The sequence below is a fragment of the Elephantulus edwardii genome, unplaced genomic scaffold, assembly GCF_000299155.1.
Source record: "Elephantulus edwardii isolate Elephantulus edwardi_28Jun2011 unplaced genomic scaffold, EleEdw1.0 scaffold00009, whole genome shotgun sequence".
Taxonomy (NCBI): domain Eukaryota; kingdom Metazoa; phylum Chordata; class Mammalia; order Macroscelidea; family Macroscelididae; genus Elephantulus; species Elephantulus edwardii.
In genome coordinates, this window is record NW_006399759.1 from 23659008 (window position 1) to 23667760 (window position 8753).

Genomic DNA, 8753 nt, shown 5'->3' on the forward strand with positions numbered 1-8753 from the left:
ATGCACATCCAAAAACTTCTCCAACAGGGTAAAAAGGGAAGCCACAGACTGGGAAAAAGTATTTGGTAATGACATGTCAGATAAAGGACTTATCTAAAATTTATAAAATACTTGAGCACCACAAGGTAAAGGTAAATAATCCAATTGAAAAATGGGCACAGGATATGAACAAACACTTCACCAAAGAAGACATTCAGATGGCCAACAAGGACATAAAGAAATATACAAAATCCCTAGCTCTAAGAGAGATGCAAATCAAAACAACTATGAGATAACATTTCACCCCAGTAAGACTAGCAAAATTTAACAGATCAGTAAACAATAATGCTGGTGAGGTTGTGGAGAAACTGGAAACCTTATTCACTGTTGGTGGAAGTGTAAAATGGTGCAACCACTGTGGAAGATGGTGTGGTGCTTTCTCAAAAAGTTGCAAATAGAAATACCATTTGCTTAGTGTTTTAATCAGGAAAGGATGTTGGATTTTGTCAAAGGCCTTTTTTTGCTTCAATTGGTAGGATCGTATGGTTCTTGTCCTTTGCTGTGTTAATGTGATGAAGTACATTGATTGCTTTTCTTATGTTGAACTATCCTTGCTTACCTGTTATGAATCCCACTTGGTCATGGTGAATTATTTCTTTGATGTATCGTTGAATTCTATTGGCCAGTATTTTATTCAGGATTTTTGAATCTATGTTCATAAGAGATATTAGCCTGTAGTTTTCTATTTTGGTCACGTCCTTTCCTGGCTTTGGTATCAAGGATATGTTTGCTTCATTGATTGAGTCGGGGAGAATTCTATCTTTTTCTATTTTCTTAAATAGATTACATACAATTGGTGACAGTTCTTCTCTGATTGCTCAATAAAATTCACTTGTAAACCCATCTGGTCCAGGGCTTCTTTTGGTTAGAAGTTGTTTTATTACCTTTTCAATTTCTTCTTTTGTAATGTGTCTGTTCAGTTGTTCAATTTCAGTTTATTTTGGTTAAGGTAGGTTGTGAATTTCTAAGTATTTCCCCATTTCTTCTAGGTTTTAATATATATTTGATTATAGTCTTGATAATTTTTTAATGTTAGCCTTTTTATTTTAGTTGGTTCTGTTGTGATGTTGCCTGTTTCATCTCTTATTTGGATTATTTGTATCTTTTCCTTCTTTTGTTAGTTTTGCTAGTGGTTTGTCAATTTTATTAACCTTTTCAAAGAACCAACTCCTTGCTTTGTTGATGGTTTTAATCATTTTTTTGTTTTCTATTTCATTTATTTCTGCTCTAATTTTTATAACTTTAGTTTTTTTTTAGAGGGTGTCAGGTTTTCTTGCTGTTCTTTTTCAATTTGTTGGAGATGTTGGGTTAGAGAGTCAATGGCCATTTTTTCCTGCCTTTTGATGTGTTTGCTTATTATAAATTGACCTCTGATTACTGCTTTTGCTATTCCCCAGCAGTTTTGGTATGTGGTGTTTTCATCATAATTTGTTTCAAAAATTTTTTAATTTCATTTTATATTTCTTCTAATACCCAATCATGTTCAAGCAAGGTGTTGTTCAGCTTCCAAATGTATGCTTTTTCCTCCTTTATCCTCTTGTTATTAATTTCTGATTTTGTAGCATTGTGGTCTGAGAAGTTGTATTATTTTTAATATTGTTATTTTTTAATTTCTTGATGCTTGCTTTGTGACCTAAAATGTGATATATTCTGGAGAATGTTCCATGCACACTGGAAAAGAATGTATACTGTGTTTCTTTGAGGTGCTTTAGCCTATAAATATCAATGAGATAGAGTTGGTTTATTGTATAGTTTGAATCTTCAATATCTTTGTTGAGTTTCTTTCTGGTAGTTCTATCTTTTTTGAGATTGGTATATTGAAGTCTCCAACTACTATAGTAGTGTTGTCTATTTCCTTTTTCAGTTCTGTTAATTTTATATATTTTGTAGGTCTTTCATTTGGTGCATAGATATTTATTATTGTTATGTCCTCTTGTTCTATTGACCCCTTAAACAGTATGTAGTGACCTTCTTTGTCCTTTGTGATGGTTTTTGCATTGAAATTTATTTTACCAGAGATTAATATCTCTACTCTTGCTTTTCTTCCTAATCGTCATTTACTTGGTAACTTTTTTACTACTCTTTTATTTTTAGTCTTTCTTTATCTTCATTTTTCAAGTGTGTCTCTTGTAGACAACAAATTGATGGATTTTGGGTTTTTTATCCAATTTACTACTCTTTTCCTCTTCAGTGGTGCATTTAAACCATTCACATTCAGTGTGACTATGGAGAGGCAAGATTTTCTTGCTATCATTTTGCTGAGTCAAGGAATTACTAGAATAAAGCTTCCCAGACACAATGAAGAATGAAAGAATATATATTCAAGAAGCTGAGTGAACACCATATAGAATAGACCCCAAAAGCAAAACACCAAGGCATATCATAGTCAAATTTGCCAGAACCAAAGATACGGAGAGAATTCTGAAAGCAGAGAGGGAGAAACAAAAAGTAAGTAACCTATAAGGGAGAGTAGATAATATTAAGTGCTGATTTCTCAGCAGAAACCATGTGAGCAAGAAGACAGTGGAAGGACATATATCAAACACTCAAAGAACACAACTGTCAACCAAGAACTCTGTACCCAGTGAAACTGTCCATCATATAGTAAGGACAGTTCAAGATATTTCCAGAAAAAAAGAACTTAAGAGGGTTTGTAAAAACAAGACCAGCTTTGCAGGAAACACTGAGAGATGTTCTCCTTACAGAAGTGCCACAGAAAGCAGGATGGATCAAAGTCACTAGCAACCACACAAAAAAGAACTCTATTAGATTTCTTAATTCACTTCTGCATACTCTATATAAGAGAACCTGGGATTTCTGGTTTGATTTCATCTTCCCTTGAAATTACAGCATATCCTCATGAAGATCCTGTATGCAATTTCCTACAGACTCATTATCCATGGGTAGGTCATTATAACCAAGGGTGAAAACCTTTTACGTAATCTTACCAGGGAAAAGGGAGCTTTGGTGGCCGTGTGGTAATAAACGGAATCAATCTTTGCAGTGCTAAGAGCATCCAACAACCTTTGCTCAAATAACAATTAAATATTAAAAAAGACTAAAAATACATTGAGATATCACTGCATTTGTACAGGGATATTGATAATTAAACACAAATAAAATAACAAGTGTTTGGCAAAGATATGGAAAACTGGGACCTTCATGAATTTCTGTTAGAAATGTAAAATTGTGTTTGTTACTATGGGAAACAGTATGATAGTCCTTTAAGAAATTAAACAGAGAATTATTTAGTGACTTTATTTAGCTCTATTTCTAGGTATATAATTGCAACAGACTCATCAACAACCTATATTGACACAGATTATATAGCCTTGCTTGCAGAAAATGAAGAGAATTTTAATAACTAATTGCAAAAGGTCAGACTATAGCCTTCAACCACGTTTACATCTGAACATCAAGAAAACAAAAATCCACATGACTGGACCAATGGGCAACATTATGAGAGCTGGAGAAAAGACTGAAATGTCAAATATTTAATTTACTTGGATCCACAATCAACATTCAGGGTTGTTGTTGTTTGTTGTTGTTATGTGCCGTCAAGTCGCTTGCAACTCATAGCGACCCTATGTACAACAGCCCTAAACTCTGCTCTGTACTGTGCCAATCGCACTGTCTCTGATACTCCCATCCTGATTATCCCAGTCACTGAATCAATCCACCTCATAGAGGGCCTTCCCCTCCTGCGCTGTCCCTCCACCCTCCCAAGCATGATGTCCTTCTCCAAAGACCCGTCTCTCCTCACAAGATGTCCAAAGTATGTTAGACGGAGCCTCAGAATCCTTGCCTCCAAGGAGCCACCCGGTTTAACCCTTTGCAGGATGAATCTGTTTGTTTTCCTAGCAGTCCATGGTATTCTCAATACTCTTCTCCAGAACGACAGCTCAAAGGCATCAATTCTCTTTCTATCCTCCTTGGTCATTGTCCAACTCTCTGATGCATAACAGGTGTTTGTAAAGACCATGGCCTGTATCAAACGCACCTTAGTCTCCAGAGAGACACCATTGCTCTTCAGTACTTTGGAGAGGTCCCTAACAGCAGACTTTCCCATGGCAATGCACCTTTTAATTTCCTGGCTACTGGTGCCAAGACTGTTGACTGTGGAGCCAAGCAAACTAAAGCTGTGTACAATCTCAATCTCTACACCATCCATCCTGATGCTGCCAATTGGTCCAGTGGTGAGAATCTTTGTCTTCTTGACATTGAGCTTCAATCCATATTGTAGGCTGCAGTCCTTGACCCTCTGCAGCAGGTGCTTCAGGTCCTCTTCCGTTTCAGCAAGCAGGGTTGTGTCATCTGCATAACCCAGATTGTTGATAAATCGTCCACCAATTTTCACTCCACATTTCTCCTCATAGAGCCCAGCCTCCCAGATAATCTGTTCAGCATATATATAGGTTGAAAAGATACGGAGATAGGATGCATCTCTGGAGTACACCCTTTCCAATTTTGAACCATGCAGTGTTCCCTTGCTCTGTTTGATGACTACCTCCTGGCCCAAATATAGGTTTCCCATTAGCACGATCAAGTGTTCTGGGATTCCCATTCTTCTCAGAGTCAACCAGTTTGTTATGATCCACACAGTCAAATGCCTTTGCATAGTCAATGAAACACAGATAGACATTCCTCCGGCATTCTCTGCTTTCAGCTAAGATTCATCTAACATCAACTAAAATATCCCTAGTATCACGACATTCAGGGTAGCAACAGTCAAATAAAAATAAATGTTACGTTGGAAAAATCCACTGTCAAAGACCTCTACAGAATGTTAACAATCTATGATGTTAGTTTAAAGATTAAGGTGTGCCTGCTTCAAGCAATGGTGTTTTCGATTACTTCCTATGCATGTGAAAGTTGAACAATGAATAAAGAAGAATGAAGGGAATTCTATTCCTTTGACTTGTTTTGTTGGACAAGCATATTGACTATCCTATGGACAACAAAGAGAACATATAAAGCTGTCTTTGTTAAGTGCAGAGTTCCCCTTAGAGATAAAGATGGTGAAAATCTGTCTCACATTCTTGGGAAACTTGTAATGGGTGAGTCCTTGTAAAAGGACATCATGCTAGAAAGGGCTTGGGGTCAGAGAAAGACTCTCAACAAGATGAATTGACATGGTGACTATAACAATAGACTCAAGTACATTAGAGATGGCTAGGATAGCACAGAATAGGCAATATTCATATCCGTTGTTCATTGTGTTGTTTCTTTGAGTCCTAGTTTAGTTGACTGCACCTGACAACAACAAATTGAAACAGATGTGATTGTTGCTGTTAAGTGCCATTATAGGAACTCAGCGTAAAACAGAAAAAAACGCTGTCTGATCCTGTACACTCTCTTACTCTTTTGTCTGTCCATGGACTATTCAATCCTCTTTGCTAACCCCACATTTCAAAGGCATCCATTGTTCTTTAGTCTTCCTTATTCATGATCTATTTTTCAGATGTGTAGGAAGCAAGTGAAAATACCATGGCTTGGTTCAGTTGCACCTTAGTCTTTAAGCTGGCATCATTGCTCTTTAGAATTTTGGAAAACTCCTTGGCAACAGATTCTCCAATGTGTTACATATTTTTATTTTTTTTTAAAATTTCCACTCTCGGAGTGTTGATTGTGTATTCTGGAAGAATGATATCTTTGATAATGTAAATCTTTTTTCCATCTCTCATGATATTTCCAGGAATTAGAATTTGAAGTACCATGGATGAGGACATGTGGGTTTTTTTTTTTAAAGTTCAAGACTGTCTCTTAACTGTTACTTGATCTTGGTCAAATTACTTAATTTGGGTTTTAGCAGAGAACCCTCAGATATAAAATAAGCTTGTTGCAACTTATATCATAGGCCTTTAACATTTCAAATATATGTAGTGTCAAATGTGTGTCTGAATGTAAGAAATATTCAAGAATGTTAGTTTCTCAATCCTTTGGATTATTGTGCCTCAATTTTATTGAAATGAAAATTTAATAATAATAAGCCATCTATTCTGTAAAATAAAGATATATAATCTCCCAAAGTAACCTTTGTAAATTCTCTGAGACTAGCTCTCTTTTCGGAAAGATTCTGACCTCCTCTGAATAGTTTTACTGACTACTAAGCACTTGGAGAGCTTTTCCTCTCTCAAAGCTCATATCTCCTCAGGCACTATATATAGTCCTTTGAAAGCTCTTGTATTGCACTTATGGTTTATGTGCATGACTCAGCTTTTTACCTCTCCTGAAGGCTCTTCAGTGCTTGATACCACATGCTATATTCTCTCTGTTTAGCATCTAGTGGTGAATTAACAAGAATGGAGAAGTGTAAAGGAAGGAAGGAAAGGAAGATGTGAGCCAGTTTCCCCAGTTGCACAACATACCCCAGAAGAGAGATATGTCTTTAGAATATTTTCTCGGGGTAATACCAGGTCTTCTAATTTGTACTGTTGGCATTTTACATTTTAAAAGAATAGCCACACACTAAATCTTTGCACATTCATACCCTTTCAAAAGAGAAATCAAGTTTGGAAAAATGAGGGATCAGAGAAAAATTAGTCTAAAGACCCTCAATGAGATGGATTGACACAGTGACAACAGCAGTGGGATGTCATAGATGAGGATGGTATAGGGTAGGACAGGGTCCAGATATGTTGTCCACAGGGTTACTATAAGTTGTGCACAACTCAACAGCACATAATGACAACAACAATCCCTAGAAAAAGCAGCTATGTTGGTAAGAAGTTGCACTGCCAACCCAAAGGTACTCAGTTTGAAATAACCAGTTGCTCCATGGGAGAAAGATGGACAATCTCCTCCCATGTGATTTATAATCTTTGAAATATGCTGGAGGCTCAACTATAAATCAGTTCCAACTTGATGGCACATAATAAAAACCCCCACAACTACTAGGAAATGTTTATATTATTTGGATTTTTTTAACACCAATGGCCTTCTTCACTATTTTCCATTCTATGGGAAAAGTTCTTATTTTATTAAGACATTACTTTTTCATTTATACATGTTTCTTGAATGTTGAAAATTGTATTAAAACTCATCAACCTTTATTGTTGTTCTTGTGTGCTACCAAGCTGGAATAGATGCATAGTTGACCCTCTGCAGGTTTTCAGAGTCAGTTAATTGCACTATAATGTGAGGAGATTTCCCATCTTTCTCCAACAAAGAAGGTGTTGGATTAGAACTCGAGCCTTAGGGATTGCAATACAACTTCTAACCACTAGGCCACTAGAGAGCCGTATTAAGTCGTTATTCCTGCAGTGAATTAGCCTTGGAAGAAGGAGTGGCATCCACTTCCTAAATAAGATGCCTCTGGAAACTCTATGAACTTTGAGAAACGATAATAGTTACAGAAAGGCTTCAGTCCTTTTGTTCATAGGGTCTCTATGAGTCATGCTTGACTCGATGGCAATCAACAACAAAAACAATTAACTATGTACCCTACCTACCCCTTATTGAGTAAAGGACCTTTTTAGGATTGTTCTTTTTTAATAAATGAGTGAAATATGAAAGAATATAATACAAGTCTGTACAGGATCATTAGTACAGAAAGCAGGTGTCAAACCTACTGGGGTATAGTCAATGTTCAGGAAGTCAAGTCTGACTTACAGTTGAAGGTGACATCACATCTAGAGTCACCATAAGGTAGAAATTAGAAATACAGATCCAAGAGACAAACTGATGAATTTGAATTTCAACTTTGTCACAGTTTCAAATCTGTAAAACAGTGATAATATAGGACATACTACTAGCGATTTTGGTAAGGATAGAAATGGTGAATACAGGTAGAAACTCTTAGAATGATGCTTGGCACTCAGAATATACTGAAGAAAATATCCACCTGATGGGTTGAATTTAAGGCATCGTTCAAATAGGTTGAGCAGACAGATGCCCAAGGAGAAAGAACATTGTAAGGTGTTACTGTCATGGTGATGGCAAGCAATAGCATTGGTTCTATATGATTAGAGCAGAGTGAGCATGAAGGCAGAAGGGCAACATAAAAGAGAAGAGTGGAACGGTCAACCAAGAATACTGTACCCAGCAAAATTATCCATCAAATATGAAGGAGAGATCAAGATATTCCCAGAAAAACGGAACCTAAGAGAGTTTGTAAATACAAGACCAGCATTGCAGGAAACATTGAGAGATCTCCTTCTTACAGAGTTACCACAGACAGCAGCATGGACCAAAGTAACTACAACAACACCAAAAAGAATTCAACAAACTGATGTCAATAAAACCCTGCATCTCAATAATCACACTGAATGTGAATGGTTTGAATGCACCATTGAAGAGAAGAAGAGTAGCTGATTGGTTAAAAAAATCAAAATCCATCAATATGCTGTCTACAAGAGACACACCTAAAAAGTGAAGTTAAAGAAAGACTGAAAATAAAAGGATGGGAAAAATATACCAAGCAAATGGCAACCAGAAAAAAGCAGGAGTAGCAATACTAATTTCCAATAAAATAAATTTCAAAGAGTAAACTATCACAAAGGATGAGGAAGTTCACTAAATAATGATTAAAGGGTCAATAAAACAAGAGGACATAACAGTAATAAATATCTATGCACCAAATGAAAGACCTGCAAAATATATTAAACAAACATTAACAAAACTGAAAAAGGAAATAGATGACACTACGATTGTAATTGGAGACTTCAATACTCCACTCTCAAGAAAAGATAGAACTACCAGGAAAAAACTCAACA